Source organism: Budorcas taxicolor, chromosome 20, assembly GCF_023091745.1.
Source record: "Budorcas taxicolor isolate Tak-1 chromosome 20, Takin1.1, whole genome shotgun sequence".
In the NCBI taxonomy this organism is placed as follows: Eukaryota; Metazoa; Chordata; class Mammalia; order Artiodactyla; family Bovidae; genus Budorcas; species Budorcas taxicolor.
The window spans coordinates 17,218,985-17,236,017 of record NC_068929.1 but is presented as its reverse complement, the minus strand read 5'-3'; the positions used below and the strand labels follow the sequence as shown (position 1 = coordinate 17,236,017).

Sequence of the window (17,033 nt, the reverse complement as noted above, 5' to 3'; positions counted from 1 at the left end):
TTGGTTTTTAGGTAACCAATTATTTACAGTTGTTGAGAACGGGAGAAAAGAAGAATGAGCACCCTAAACTTTTCCTCACCTTCTGCTAACTTTGTGCCCACAGTGCTTTGGCACAGCTGCTGGGCAGGCATGGGGGAAATGACAGGGGAATTCATTTTAAAACAGTGGGTAGGCTTTCTGCATCTCCCCCAGCCCCTCCACCCCGCCACCACATGCAGGCTATGTGCATTCCCTCGAACGTTTCAGGTCTTACAGCTCTCCTTCAGATATGTGTCTTATCTCTGATAGACCTTTCCTGAGCCCAGCCATTGGGAAGAGGAATCCCTAAGAAGGAATTCCTGCTTTCACAGAGAATTATTTAGAGAATCACAATGGGGAAGATTGAGCTATCAACAAATATTCATTAGTTTACTCTCTACGGCGGTTCTGGAGTTCAGTTAATTATGACAGAATCACAGGCATTCGTATTTAAAGTGGGGTTTTAGTTCTCCTTTTAAGCATAAATTGAAATGTTAAGTCCATCTTAGGTAAACTATAGTAGGATTTTTAAAACAAACTAGTCTGTATAGCACAGAACAGAAGTGCCTTGTATAAAAAGAACAAATGGAAGATTTAGCTCTCTCTGTATGTGCTGCTTTTATGAGTTAGAACGGAGTAGTCATTGATGAATAATAAAGATGAATCGTTATTTTTGAGTACCCTGATCACAGGGCTGTCTTTTCACCTTTCTGTGTGAATTTCTGCTGAAGAAACTTTGCAAAGGGGCTATTAAAGAAATATGTCAAAATAGGTTTTTTAAAAAAATTTATTTAAATTTGTCTGTACCACATGGTTTGTGGGATCTTAGTTCCCCCACCAGGGATGGAACTCAGATCCATGTAGTGCAAGTGCCAAATCCTAACTACTGGACGGCTAGGGAACTGTCCCAAATGGGTAACATCAGTAAGTGTGTCCTGGCTTCCATTCTGTTAAGGCCAGTGTTTTGGGGCTCATTCTAGCAGTATGAGTAAGTTGGACTTATTTAACAATCAATTGGGAGAGGGGCACTTTATTGTCTCTACCACTCTGTGGATGGCCCCAAAGAATGAAACCCCATTTCCCTCTCCTGCCTACTCAGCATCAGCATATGCTATCTCTATATTCCCTTCCATCAAAAGCTGCTTTGGGGAAACAATCTGATGAATTGGTATAAACGACTAATAAGGCTTAAAATATTACCTTTCCCCTGGATTATGTCTTTGTGCTAGAGAAATAAACCACTCAAGGGATTAAACTCTAGTGGCAAAACTTCAGGTGAATTGTAGGAGGGGTTTTGGGTTATAGGTACTTTTCTAAGCCTACATAGTAATCGCCCAGATAGGTTCAGATTGGAACCTATCTGAACCAGTAGGAGTCTAAGGTTTAAAACAAACAAACAAACAAACAAAAAGGGGCTGGGGGACAGGGCAGGTTCTAGCCCACAGACTGGGCTGGTCCTATTTATTTAGGTTGAGGATTGGGACGGGGAAGGGGACGTTAGGTCTACCTGAATTTATGATGCCACATTCAAAGAGGTCTTGAACCAACCTGAGACCAGATGCAACACTGAAATCCCAGAAGCCATCCAGTCTCGCGCTGATCTGGGAGACTCTCCATCCTGGCTTGCTTTAGGAGAGAGAGCTCTACCACTGAGTCTGCGCAAACTCAAAGCACTTTTTGAAAGTGGGGTAGGAGATTTTTCTTGTGATGATTAAAATTAGCTTATATAATACGCTAACTTTTATACAATGGCCAAAATGGATAACTAGCTTGGTCTAGTATACCCGGCTGCCGTTTCTCTTCCTAACTTCCAGTTTAATGCTTTTACCTTCAGTTCAGCACTGAATAAACCTGAACATTTTGGCACTATCTGTGAACCTTCAACTTCTGCTATTAGGCTAAGGCCCTAGGTCTGTTAATTCTTGTAGTCCTGAAGTAGTTAATAGCTCCCCACTCTCATAGAATGTCTTGAAAGTCTCCCGAGTTATTTCAAGTATTTGTCACTAGAGTACAACTCACTTTGCTAAATAATTCTTTGATGGACTTTATCAACTCCTTCCTTTGGATCCAAGCCAAAATCATCTGTAGGGCATACAGCTCTTTATTCAAACTTGGTTATAAATAATTATCTCTGGAACACAGAAGGAAGAACTGAAGCAATGACTTCAGGGACACAGAGTTAGACTAATTACCATCCTTGTACGCTGTTAAGTACAGCAGAGACTGGGGGCGGGGAATGGTTTGTTTCGTATCTATTGCGTTCCTTCTCGGGGTAAAACAAGGCCGTCTTGTCTGTTAACATATGTAAGGCAGTAACTGCAAAAACTGTGCAATGTTATGGTTGAGGCGTTTTATGCCATATGTGTTGATAGAATGCCTAAGCAGCTCTCTCCGCAATAAACGCAAACGCTGCCAGGCTGAATCACTAGGGCCAGCGAAATTCAACGACTGCACGACCGAAACCTCCAGGGTTGGAAGCCTACGTCGCGTATCGGAGTGTATCCAATATTTCCTCTAACAAAGGCATTATCTTGAGGCAATTTCGCGGGCCATTTTCCCCCGTCCCAGGGCCAGCTTTGTCTCCCCACCGGTGTGAGGCTGAGACTCGGAGGAGCTGCGTTGCTGAGCGAGCAAGCTCGGAGAAAGGGCCGGCGTGGGAAGCTTCTCCGAGCTGCCGCTGTGGTTTCCTGCAAACCGAGCGTGCCATTAGAGGAAGTTGGAGTGCTGCAGTTGAAAGAGATACCTGCAGCCTTGAAATCGGGGTTGGACTTGAACCGATCACTGTCGTACAAAGAAACTCAATCGGCCGGGGTGGAGGAGGCCTGGAGACTCTCGGTCTCCCAAGCTGGGCACCGGGCAAGCCGGGCTCCACTTCGTCGGAGTCCCCCACCTTGGGCAGCCGGGGAGCGGCAGCAGGCCTCTGAGGCCTGGGCTGCAGCGGGCCTCACCAGCGAACCCCCGGCGGCCACCAGCCCCGCCCCCCGGTCCCCGGCCCGCCGCCCCCCGCCGCAGACGTCGGCCCGCACCGCCCCCGCGCGCGGTGACTGGCTCGCGCCGGCCTCCAGCCCGGCTTTAGGCGGCGGGGGAGAAGCCCGCGGGAGGCCGCCCCGCCCCCGCCGCGGAGCCGCCGCCGCCGCGCGCTGCTCTTCCCCCCTCGCCGCCGGGGCGGTGGCGCTGTTGCCGCCGCGGCCTGTGAGGCAGTGACTCCCCAGCGCCCCAGCCCCCTTCCTCCTCCTTTCTCTCCGCTCCCTCCCTCCCCTCCCCGCCCCTCGCAGTCTCTCGCTCGAGTGAATGTGGCGCGGCGGCGCGGGACGCAGCCTCGGCCCCTGCCGCGGCCCCGCGAGCTCCTGAGGAGACGAAGCCGCCGCCTGCCCTCAGCCTTTGCGCTTCCCGGGGGAGCCACCGCCGCCTGGGAAGAAGAACGAGGAGGGGCGCGAGGGGGCGGCGGCGGGAAGACGGGAGGAGGAGAAGAGGGCTCGAGGGCGAGGAGGGAAGGCGGGGAGGGACGGACGGAAGGACGGACAGCCCGACGGACGGCCCGGGGAGGGGGCCGCCATCGAGCCAGCCCGGCCCCTCGGCTCCGGCTCGGGGCGGCCGCGGCGGCGGCGGCGGCGCAGGCGAAGGGCGCGGCAGGCTCTATCGAGACAATAACCCCGCCGCCCGGCTCCGGGGGCGGCGGCGAGGAGGAGGTGGCGGCCTAGCGCGACCGCGGCTCTCCCAGCGCCGCGGCGACGTCTTCGCCCCCGCCGGCCGGCTTCGGCCGCCGTCGGGTATCGGGGCGCGCGGGTCGCCCGGAGTCCCAGGCTCGGGGCGGACGCCCCCTCCCCTCCCCCTCCCCGGCGCGCGTGGAGCTGGTTTTCCGGGTTCCCCTGGCCCGAGCTGGATCCTGCTGTTCGCCAAGGCAGGAAGTGAGTTTCGCACGGTAATTCCGGGCGGTGTCACGAGTGAAAAGTTTTTTTTTCGGCGGAGATCCTAGTTGGGGCTGGGAAACTCCTGCAAAACTCGAGACCGGGAAACCAGCCCGCGCGTCCCAGCCCCCACCGAAGCCACCTACTCTTCCTTCTGCGGGAGGCCACTCCACATCCGCTCTCACCGGAGAGTGAAATTGGGCTGGATCCGAAGTGACTAATGAAGGGAAGGAAATCATGTCAGGCGAAGCCTTGAAAAAGCTGCCTTGAGACACTGCCCGACCGAAAGGTAAATTTCACGAGAAGTGTCTACGAGCCACAAAGCTCCCGGGCCAGAAAAGAGAGGAAACTTTAGTGTTTTTCGGTTTTTTTCTCAAGTTCCCCTAAATTCTCCTTTTCTGATGTCGAACGGGATAGTGTTTTAGGTGCTGAATAGTAAGATGTTACTCCCTCTTTGGTTATTTTAGAAGAGGTTGTAAGAATGAGGTGGGACGAAAAGTTTTAAGCAATCCGAAGGAAGAGTGCCTTTGTTTGGCACAAGGTCCAGAAGTCTTAGATTCCTGGAACATATACACTGTGTATGTTTCTGATTCATTAAGTTGCTGAACCTGGCAACTTTTGTTTTGGAAGAAAGTTAGGTCACTGCGGGGAGCGATTTGCTGCTTCCGAGATGGCTGCCACATTTGTTTATACTGTTACCGATTACTTGGCCTTTGCGTTTAATTGTATCTATATAAATATGTTTTTAGTAGCAGTCTTTATGGATATATTTCATTGAGTTTTATAAAACAGAAACCTTTGCCATTCTCAGTCGTTTTTCTAGGTGGGTAATAAATAGATTTCTTCAATAACTTGTTCCTTTCAGACATTTAGAACTTGATAATACTTGTCTGGTTAATTAATTGAAAACAACTGTCGGCTAGATTTTTCTTGTTACTGAGAGTAGAAAGAAAAAGGAGGGAGGAAGTATTGTCGATAAAGAGTGTTACGATTAAAAACACACGTAAACACCTGTGAAGTAGTTTGGTTTGTTGGGACTTAGGTGCAGTTCAGAACAGGACACAGAGAAAGGAAAGTAAAACGCTTACAACAATTTTCATGGGCATCACAGTGATTGTGATAAACATCTGTGCTTTTGGAATAGTACAGTATTTACATTTTTGTGTTGGCCCGAATGTTTTGGCCGCCTCAGAGGTGATGAATATCTACGGTGGTGGCAGGGGTTATTGAAGCATGGGAGACATTCCACCAGTCAGTCATAAATACAAACACTTCTGAACCAATCGATAGTCTTTATAGATCAAACCAGTTTTGGTCGGAGCAAACCCGAAACGGTTTCTTCAGTGGTGTTTTAATGTGTCTTTTTAAGGTTGGTTTTTTTCCGTTTGTACTTTTGTGGTAAAGGGAGGTGAAAGATTATACTATGTTTTTGAATAAGTATTAAATAAGTATGGTATTTAGTTGGTAGGTATATCTTAAATATAAATGGATGTTTAATTGCCCATGCTACCTCAAGAAAGAATAGTTGGCTTTCTTTAGTTCAGAGGAGAGAAAAGTTAGGTCATAAAGGACTAGATCAAATTATTTCACAAATACATTTCAAAATGGCAATCTTTCATCTCTGTTTTGAATTTTTTCCCTAAAGCTTAATCTCTAGAACGCCTTTAAAATTTTTTTAAATTGTTGCTAAGATTTGTGAACCATCAGGTAATTCCTGTTAAGTCAAAGTAACTTTATCAGGAAATTTAAAGTAGTTAACTGATCTGCTTTATGATTTTGGAACATATCATTAGGCAACGAAAGAGGTTATTCTTGGGCAGCTGAAAGAGGGGAACAAAATAAATGGCATTGAACTTCAGTCTCCTTATATGGTTTATACTTGGCTTCAGAGCAACAAAGCCTTAATAGAGCAAGTCTTTTATAGAGAGCTATCACTTTGCAAATATGTTTCTCTGCATTAGTAAATTTTACTTATAAAAAGTATTATAGCCCTGGAAAATACTTACATCCCTGTTTTTAGATACAGTTCTTGATTTTTCTTTTTCCCTTGGGGGAGCAATAGTATGTTTAAATGCAGACTTAGTTTGGTGTTGAATTAACTTAAATGAATTTTAGGTTTTAATGTATTATCAAACTATATTTTTCAAAATCTTGTTTAAAATGTGACAGTGGTTTAAAAAGATTAAAAAAAATGATAATTAAAATATTTTAAAATGGCTTTAAAATTTGGATATTCTTAATATTCTAAGAGTTTTCTTGGATTAAATTGGCAAATCTAGAGTACTTCCAAGGTGTCTGTACAAAATGCACACTGAATGGCACTGTTTATTGAAGGTACTTAGGAGTTTTCCATGGTGATAAACTTAATCTTTCAACTAATGGATTCAAATATTATATTATGAAGTCTGCCTGTTGTTTGAGAACAAACTATTACAAATTTTTTCATGTCTAAAAAGCTTACAGAGGTTCAGGTATAGAAAGCAAATTTTTTATTGCATGTTTTTTCTTAATAAAGTGGTAACTATAATTAGTGATATTTCATATGTATTGTTGGTAAATCTCTAAAATTCAGCTATTTTAGTGATATTGGTATTGAGCTCCTGGTAGAAACAACACCTTACTATAAGAAAGACATGAAAATTTCAGAAAATTAGGTGCATATTTGGCCATTTATTTTAAATAGTTGCTTATAGATGACACAGTTTAGAGCTTAAGTTGTTTTCGGTTTAGAAATAATTATGGCAGTGTTTATAAAGTATTTGGGCTAATGCAGATTTTAGTAATGTTGGATAGGAAAGTAATTTTTCCTTTTGTAATTGCTACTTATCTAGATTGTCTTTAAACAGACTTTGTTGACTGAACTTTTATTTTGACTATTACCTTTGCTCATCCATTTCTCTATCACCTCGTGTTTTTTTTGGGGGTAGGGAATACCTGTGTTATAAATTCCTAAAGAAGCCTTTCTCTTTTCCTTTCCTGAAAACATATATTGTACTTGTGTTTAGTTCTTCATGAGAAATTATTCAGTTTTTGAACGCACACTATTTACCATGAAAAAAATCTGTGTGTGAATTACGCTCTATAATACCTACTTTCGAATTGTCTAAGGAAATAAGCTCAGCATTTCTGCTTTCCACTTTTTCTGTGATTTTACTCCCTATTATTTTTTATTTTTTTGTGCCTGAAATCACTTGAATGGTAGTACACCCATTTTTTTCAGATTTAACTTTTAACTTTTTCTGTCTTGTTTCCTAATTGTAAAGGAGAAATCTAGCTTTACTCAGCATTCTTCTCTAATTCCTTTATCTTCCTATTTTTATAGTTAGCTTCATTTACTTCCCCTATTCTCTCCATGTTCAGCTTCTGTTTTTTAATTATATTTTGCTCGTCTCCCATTTCTGAACTTTACCAGTTTATGCTGACCATTTCAAAAACTGTTTAAAAGATGAGTAGGAGACATTTATTTGGTCAGTTCCACTGAACTTTCAACATCCCTTTTCATTCCCACTCAATTTACATGCCAATATTTAACCTAATACTCCTCAGTATATTTTAATTTTACTTTGTTTCCTCATTTCTTTTTTCTCTTCAATATCCCTAAAATTACCTCTGTTAAGATAATATCATGTTATTATGTATTCTTATGTTTATTAACCCCCTTTACAACTTCTTGCTTTCTTATGCTTTTGGCCTCTTACAGCACTAAAGCTTATACTTCTGTATCTCTCTTCTCTATTTGTTCCTTTCCTTCTTCTCAGATTAGGTGTCTTATTTGTCAGTGTCTAAATTTTTGAAATTGCCTTCTTTTATCTTGTTATGAAATAGCATGAAATTCTATCACTTATTTTACTCTTCTCACTTCAAATTTTTCCAGGTACCATTGGATGAAGGCCATGCCAGGCTTTATAATTGACAGTGTATGAGACAGTAGAAAAGAATATCTAAAAATTAAGTTAATAAAAGAAGATTCTACTTATCTGGAGATTATTTACCTATAGAATGTGGTATAAAAATTTGAAAATAATTAAGATTTAAGTAATCAAAATAGATGTAATAAAATCTGGGGGCTTCATTCATAGGGGCATCCTTATTCACAGCGCATTTGTTTTTGATTATACTGAGCTATTTCTTGCCTTTCATGTACTAGAAGAGGTGAGAAAGCACATTGACAACATCATGAAGCTAGGGACTATGATACAATGAGAGAATAGAAAAGTAGAAAAAAGACTAACTTAGAAAACAGAATAGTCTCACATTGCAAGCAATATAGCCCATGTTTTGTAGTAACTAAATGGAAAGTAACCTTTAAAAATTGTATAAAAATAAAAAATTTAAAGAATAGTCTCAGCTTGCTTTAGGGAAGAGTGCTGTATACATTTTATTTGTCATTAGGAGGATTCACTCAGTTATAGTATAGTAAAATTACAAGTAATAGTAATTAGCCCTAAAGCAGCTGTTTTCAAACTTTTTATTCTTAGGATCCCTTTACTCTTAAAATTTGCTGAGAATCCCACAGAGCTTTAGTTTACATGGGTTATATTTATTTTATTTCCTGTATTACAGAGTTTTATAAATTAATTAAATCATTGTGTGTTAGTGTAACACTTTTAACAAAAATATAACTGTTTCCCAAAACAAATAGTGGCATTATTATATGTATTTGTAAGGCTCTTGTGTCTGGTTGAATAGAAAACAGTTTGATTTTCGTATCTGCTTCAGCATTCAATCTTGCAGTATACTGTTTTGGTTGAAGTATATGAAGAAAATCCAGTATCATACAGACATATGGTTGGAAAAGTATTTTAGCCAAAACTTGGCAAGTGGTAGTTTTTTAAAGGAGACCTGCAGTGTTGAATCTGAAATCATATCAATGAATTTCCATTTCTTGTTTCCTGAAACAAGAATGAATCTTTTACCTGTTTACGATTTTGTAACACCATGTATTGGTTGTTTGGGAAATATTGGTTTGTTGAGTTAATACATTTTTTTCCCCCAAAGTTGACACATTGCATTTTGCAGTAATAAAACCAGAAAAGTTGTTAATGTCACAAGTGATCTCATTAATATGAAGCTGTCAAGCTCAGGGTGGCAGATATAAGTTTTCCACAATTTTAAATTTTCACTTGGAAGCTCAAATACTAATCATTGGTAACAAATACTGTCAATGTTCTCCCCTTGAAGTTACAGGCTTACTTAGTTTATTTTTGAGAAAATGTCTGCCAAATTCCTAAATCTGTATAACCATAGTTTCTCATTCTCTTTAAGGTCAAAATGTTGTTTCATTAAAAAAAAAAAGGCTAATTTACTTTTTAAGTCTAAGTCCTTTTCCTCAAGATTGCCAATTCTCTACAGAATATGAAGAAGACACATATTGAAGAGTTGAGAATAGATAAAATTATTATTTTCTTGGAGGGGAAATTCTGTGACAGTCCATTGGTTAGGACTCTATGCTTTTACTGCTGATGGTCCAAATGCGATCCATGCCGAATGGTCAAATTTTAAAAAAGTTATTTTTTTTTACTGCTTCATTAAAGATATCCTTAAGTGTTTGAAAAGAAATCTGTGAGTATATAATGCTGCTAGTCTAGCTCAATATCACTGCCTTTGTGCTAAGATACTAGAGATTTTACCTACCATTGCTGTCAGTATAGTGGGAAAGGGTAAATGATATTTTAATATTAGGATGAAATAGTTTAGACCTTGAAAATTCCTTGAACATGTCTCAGGACTTCCCTGGTCCATTGCTCACACTTTGAGAACTTAGGTGGATGTTGGGATTGTGGAGCTCTTGTTATTTGATTCCCTCCCCCCACCCCCATTCTGGGAGAATCCTCTGGCTTGATTGTTTAGTTCATTAATTTGGTCTTCAGTTCTTTTTAATTATTTCATTACTTTTGGGGAAGAAAAGTAGAGTTTCTAAGAACTCTTGCTTTTTTTTTTTAGTAGGAATTGATTTTTATTTTTTAGTGTTATTTTTGGTCGACATGTATTTGAATCTCTGCTATATATATATAGTGTGTGTGTGCGCGTGTGGTCAGTTGTGTCCGTCTCTTTGTTGACCCCATGGACTATAGCCTGCAAGGCTTCTCTGTCCTTGGAATTTTCCAGGCAAGAGTACTAGAGTGGGTTGCCATTTCCTCTGCCAGGGGATCTTCCTGACCCAGGGATTGAACCCAGTCAAGATACATATTACTTTTACATTATCTTGTTTTTGCTCCATTAAAAATATAAGAAGTTTGTACCTATTGTGCTTGGAATTTATATCATGCTTTTGGTTTTTCCTCGGATGTTAGATTTTTCAAAGTTTTATATTACGGTCCAGACTATACCGTATTGGTCATTTAAGTATTTCCCCAGGCCAAGAGAGTCCCTGTTCTTCTGTCTTTGGTCTGTTTAGCTAATGGGTTTCTCCTTAGGGTAGCTTGTCCTCTTACATGTATTTCCTGTCCCTCGGGAGATAATATTCCCCTCTTTTCACAGTTAAACTGTCCAAGTGTCGTATCTCCCACATTATAGAGAGAGCTCTATGGCTGGAGGCCTTAGCCATGCAGCTCTTCTACTGTGGTTTTATTACCTGGCTCACTGCCCAGGACACACTTCTCCCAATTCTTCTTGCTACGAAAACTTACCCTTTATGGAGATCCCACTTTATGCTTGTTTTGTGTATCTGGTTCTTCAAATGTGCTTGTTGTCTACCCTACCCCCCACCAACTCCGTGTCCCAATCCACTTTTTCTTTTGTGCAAGTTCCTTTCTGTTCTTATCTGAAGATGTACTGCTCCTAGGTTTTTACTTTGCCAACAAAGGTCCATCTAGTCAAGGCTACGATTTTTCCAGCGGTCATGTTTGGATGTGAGAGTTGGACTGTGAAGAAAGCTGAGCGCCAAAGAATTGATGCTTTTGAACTGTGGTGTTGGAGAAGACTCTTGAGAGTCCCTTGGACTGCAAGGAGATCCAACCAGTTAATCCTAAAGGAGATCAGTCCTGGGTGTTCATTGGAAGGACTGATGCTAAAGCTGAAACTCCAGTACTTTGGTCACCTCATGCGAAGAGTTGACTCATTGGAAAAGACTCTGATGCTGGGAGGGACTGAGGGCAGGAGGAGAAGGGGACGACAGAGGATGAGATGGCTGGATGGCATCACCGACTCGATGGACGTGAATCTGAGTGAACTCCGGGAGTTGGTGATGGATAGGGAGGCCTGGCGTGCTGCGATTCATGGGATCGCAAAGAGTCGGACACGACTGAGCGACTGAACTGAACGGATATTTTTTGTTTTTTTTATAAATTTTAAACACATCTTTATTAATCACAATAGGAACCATTGCAATCAACATATTTTTGGCAATGAGAAATAAGTTTGTTTATTGCTGTAGCGTAAAAGTCCATGCTTTGGGAATTGGCAAACTCTTGGAAAGCATTTTCTTTTTTTTCCTCCAAACTTGAAACTTTTTATTTTATGTTGGAGTACAGCTGATTAACAGTGTGGTTGTAGTTTAGGTGAACAGGGAAGGGACTCAGCCGTATGTGTACATGTTTCCCGTGATGTGGGTGATTCTCCCCCAATCACCCTCCTGTCCAGGGATTTTTTTGGTAATTTTTTTCATATTTTAAAATTTGAAACAATGACAGATACACAGAGAAGTTGGAAGCATAGTGCAAATAACTTTTTTGTTCTTGTCAACCTGATGCCTCATCACTTCTAAATAATGCTTATTTCCTACAAATAAGGGCATTCTCCTACATAATAACATCATAACTATCCAAATTAGGAAGTTAATACTCCATTACCAACATCTCAGTTTGACAAGTCACTCTAATGTCTTTTAGATTAAAAGTATCCAGTTTAGAAACATACATTACATTTAGTTATATTCTTTAGTCTTGTTTAATCTGGAACAATTTTAATTAATCTTTACTTTCAGGGGATTTGATACTTTAAAGGTTATAGATCTATTTTTAAAAGTAAACCTTAATTTGCATTTTTCTGACATTTTAATTAGATTTTGATTAGAGTTTCATGGCAGGATTATCATGGAAGTGATTTTGGATTCTTGTATCTTATTAGGTGGCAAGCAATTTCAGTTGTCCCATTACTGATAGGAATTGGTTATGTAATTAAGATTGTAACTGCTAGACATCTATGTCAGGGTACTCCTTCATTTGTAATTATTAAATATTTTGGGACTGAGTGTTGAAACTATGTAAATATTTTGTTCCTCATCAGATTTTTAATTTATTTACATCTGTCTATTCATGATTACCTGTTATATTCACTGATTTATACTCCATTATCATTTATTGTGATGCTCAAATTCTTGTTGATTTTGCTGGTGAGAACCCCTTCAGCTGGTTTATTTTCTTTTGATGTACTTGTATTTTCCTTCTTCCTTCTTTGAGCACTTTTTTTTTGTATTTAGTGCAATATGCTGTTCCAGACTTACCTTCAAACCTGCTGCTTCAGTTATTTTTAGTGGAAAGTGGTACTTAGAAGCCAAAATCAGGGCACTTCTTGTACTTGCTGCTCTTAGGGTGTTGCTGCTCCTGGCCTTCTTAGTATGTAGAACTAGGGAATATTTTTATGTGTGCAGACATACACATTCATATCTATGTTTCTGTAAAAACAGACTGATTTCACAATGATACTGCCAGTTCTAGTCTAGCACCAAGAGTTCACTCTAGTGTTTTCCCTTTCCATATTTGTAACTTTTCTCTGCTAGTGAGAACTAGTTTTGTTTCTGTACTTTTTTTTTGTGAGTGAGATGAGGTAAGCATTTGATAAGACAGACATTTTTAGCTACAAGGCCCTATAGTTCAGTTAATTTTTGAAGTATTTATAAAGGAATAAAATTCTAAAATGTAGCACATTGTAAAATACACTGGGTGAAATATTCCTTAGTAATTCCAGGTTACTGTATGAAAGGGGGATGGAATGAATCAGTACTTTTATAGTGTAATATAGTGTTACTTGTGGAGATGATGTTGGGGCTTGATTTTAGTATGAATGCAGTGGTTTTGGTGCAACTGTGTTTTTCCATATGAAAGTTTTATTTTTACATAATTCCAAAGTTTGGAATTACCTTACCTTACCTTCTTGATAATTGTGTCCTTGGAATTTCAATCTGTAGACCAGTAGACCAATTCTAGAATCCTGTGGGGTGGGGTGAGAGAAAGTTGTGTCATTTGTGTTAGGGCTAACACAGGAAACCTGTAATCTCAAAATGAATCTCCTTGCCATGGTTATCACCTAGTCTAGAATAAGTTAGTTTGACTAGCCCCATCTCTGAAGATTATGGAATTGATTGTAGAGGTATATTGGGATATTATTTTGTGACTAGAATAGATTTATTCTTAGTCTTCTAGGAAAAGATAAGGGTCCTGGCAGCAACAAATGGATTCTTTGGGTGCCTTGTTAATCTCTGAGACGTCAAAAGATTTAGTTGATTGTCCTGGGGCTAACTGCAGAATATTCGCGTGTGTATAGTAGATGCAGTTCAACCCATCAGAGATACCTGATAGCAACATAATGTCCTGTCTGCTCTTCCTTTTGAAAACTGTTCCTAAACTAGAAACTCTTTGAGTCTGTCTGTCTTCTCTATCTCTTTGAACTTGATTACCAAAATGAGTACCATTTCTATCCGTTCTGTCTTTTAGGTATGTGTAGAGTAAAATACTTCAGGGTAGGGCTTCCCTAGTGGCTCAGATGCTGAAGAATCTACCTGCAATGCAGGAGACCCAGGTTTGATCCCTGGGTCGGGAAGATCCCTGGAGAAGGAAATGACGGCCCATTCCAGTATTCATGCCTGGAAAGTTCCATAGAGGAGCCTGGTGGACTACAGTCCGTGAGGTCTCAAAAGAGTCGGACACAACCGAGCAATTAACACTTTTCGGGCTTGGAGGGCTGGACAAGGTATAAGCAGTGAGAGACTTTTACCTTAATTTTTTTTATTGATAAAATACAGAAATTTATAGTATAGAAGGTGAAAATTCCATATACTTCCATCTCCCAGGGATTCTCAGTGTGTTGTGTGTTCTTCTGAAGACTTCTATATGTATTCTAACATGTAAGTGTACATATATGTGCATGTCTAAGTATCTTTAGATAAAATGGAAGATGAAATATTTCAATGTAAGAGATTATAGTAGGTAGGTATGTATATATGTTAATTAGCATTAACATTTCTAGGTGGTTTCCCATGTTGATGAAAAATTAATCAGTTGGTCTAAGAATTGGAAAATTTTATTCGCGCCATATTTAAGGACTATAACCCAGAAAGAGCATCTCAGAAAGCTCTGAGAACTGTCCCGCCCATTAGAAGTCAACACATGCTTTATATAAGCTATTTTGAGACAGCGGCTGTACATTAAATGAAGTATTATTGGCAGTTTACATAATCCAGATTTAAGCACCATCGTGGTGGGTCATGTGACCCTTTATAAGATCAAGAAGGAATAGTATCCTTTGAGTTGTCCTGTTGTTGGGAGAATGGTGTGTTTTTTGGCTACACTGGGTCTTCATTGCTGTGCATGCTGCTGCTAAGTCGCTTCAGTCGTGTCCGAAGCTTCAGGCTCTGCCGTCCCTGGGATTCTCCAGGCAAGAACGCTGGAGTGGGTTGCCATTTCCTTCTCCATGCTCTGCATGAGCTTTCTCTAACTGTGGCGAGTGGAGGCTGCTCTCTGGCTGCAGTGCATGGGCTTCTCATGGTGGGGGCTCATCTGGTTGCCAGGCACAGTCTCTCGGGCTTGCAGGCTTCAGTGGTTGCAGCCCATGGGTTTAGTTGCCCCGTGGCGTGTGGAATCTTCCTGGACCAGGAATCAAACCAGTGTCCCCCTGCATTGTCAGGCTGATTCTTAACCATTGGACGTCCAGGAGAATGTTGCTGTTTATGGTTGAGCAGGTATGCCTGTTGATAGGGGAGGTTTGGTCAATGCAAAATGAGGATACACAACGCACAGAGGAGACTAAAGGGTAGAGAAAATTTTTATGTTTAAATTTTTCTTGGCATAAATACTAATTTTATTTCATATTCATGACAGTGCTGTACGAAATATAAGTTTATTCTTATACTCTTTTTAAAAATAATTACACTTGCTTATTTTTGGCTGTGCTGGGTCTTCGTCATTGCGCAGGCTTTTCTGTGGTTGAGGCAAGCAGGGGGTACTCTCTAGCTGAGGGGCATGGGATCTCAGTGTGGCGGCTTTCCTTGTTGTGGAGCATAGGCTCTGGGCGCCCAGGCTTCAGTACTTGCAGCACATGGGCTCAGTATTTGCGGCTCCCGGCCTTCAGAGTACCGGCTCAGTAGTTGGGGCACGTGGGCTTAGTTGTTCCGCAGCATGTGGGATCTCAGATCCGGGATTGAACCCTTGTCTCCTGCATTGGCAGGTACATTTTTTACCCCTGAGCCCTCAGAGAAGCCCCTATTCTTGTATTCCTTGTGTGTAAGTTTTTACACTGGTGTGTGTGTATATATATATATATATATATTTTTTTTTTTTTTTTCCCGGTGGATAAATACCAAAAGTACATTTGCTGTATGTGTAGTTGAAATTGATTGATAGATTCTCTCTGAAGAGTTTGTATCCATTTATACTTCACCAATAGTATATGAGAGTACCTTACTATAAGCATTCTTGAACAAATTGGATATTAGCTATCCTAAAATATTTGTATAAATCTGAGACTGGCAGTGTAGTATGGCTTATGTATAATTTAGGCTTTGGAGTCAGATTGCTATTTACTGATTGTGTCTGCCAAGTTAAGGGTAAAAATTATTTTAGAAATACTACGTATTTGTATGTGTTTTTTTTCTACATGAATTTCGTTGATTTGCTGTTTATACACTTTGGTTGTGTTGTTTGCTATATAGTAGTTTAAATTTTAATATAGTCAAGTTTGTCAGTTTTTATGCATTTTTGGGTTTAATGGTATTCTAGGAAGGATTGATGCCAGGATTATAAAAATAATAACTTGTTTTCTTACTTTGGCTTAAGAAGTGAAGTAATTATCTAGATTGATTCTCTCCACATTTCTAACCAGGTGTAACACCATTTGTTGAATAAATCATCTTTTTACTTCTAAAAATTCTACCTTAATCAATAGTAAATTCCCAAATACACTTAATCTATATCAAGGTTTTCTTTGTTATTTATTTATTTTTTAATCTTATGCTATCTTGATTCTCCCCTCCCCCATTATAGTATTAATATCTGGAAGTGTTAAGTTTATTACTCTACTTTTGAAAAAATTTGCCAGGTGGACTTGAATCATTAAGTTCTAAAAAATACTTCTTGTGTGTATCTTGATTGAGAATGCTTGAATTTATAGATTAGTTTAAAAAGTAATTGATACCATTGGAATAGCATAGCTCTTTCTAAGAAAGTAAATTTTCCATTTATTTAACATTTTATGCTCTTCAGTTGATTTTATGATTTTCTTCTTGTTACATCCAGTGGCTTTTTTTTTTTTATTAGTATGTGTAATACTGAGGAATTATGTTGGTTTCTGTTGTTGTTGTTAAGCTTATTTCCAAAAACTTGAGGGGAAGGTGAGAGCTGCTGTTGCTGTGAATGGGGCTATTTCTTTAATTGTATTCTTATCTGGATACTTAAATAGAAGGAGGAGATTGATTTCTCATGTTTATTATCTACTGCATTCTACTGAAGACTTTAAAAAATCACTAGTAGATTTTTAGATGGTATGCTTGGATCTTCTAGGTATATAATTATAAATGAACCAGTAATAGCACTTTAAAAAAAATTGAATAATAAATTATTAAATTGTATATTCTCATGTTTCATAATTAATAACCTATCTTTTTAACTGTGAAATTCTTCCCTCGTTTTCTTTCATTGCTTGAGATCATCCTCGAAGATTAGGATAGCAGTCTGATTAATCTTTGAAAGGGGGATTTTTATTATTGCCTAGGAGTTTCCATTTAATCATACTACACTTTCTTCCTCTAGCATTGTCTGACTGAAGGAATGGGAAAGGGAACAAGAAAACTTGCTAATCAACTCTTGAGGTTGATTTAAGTAGAAGCTGGTTTCTTCTATCACTGTTCTGCCCTTTAACTGCCTGTTGACAGTAACTTCAGTGGTATGAGAATGG

At 39.8% G+C, this 17,033-nt stretch overlaps 1 protein-coding gene across 1 annotated transcript in view; it reads left to right on the top strand.

The window, feature by feature from the left end:
* The first annotated feature begins 3,930 nt into the window (after positions 1-3,930).
* Positions 3,931-17,033, top strand: part of ERBIN (erbb2 interacting protein) — a 124,844-nt gene continuing 111,741 nt past the window's right edge. The window contains exon 1 of the mRNA XM_052659006.1: positions 3,931-4,215. The gene's annotated coding sequence lies outside the window, so the exon portion shown is untranslated. The remainder of the gene's footprint in view (positions 4,216-17,033) is intronic.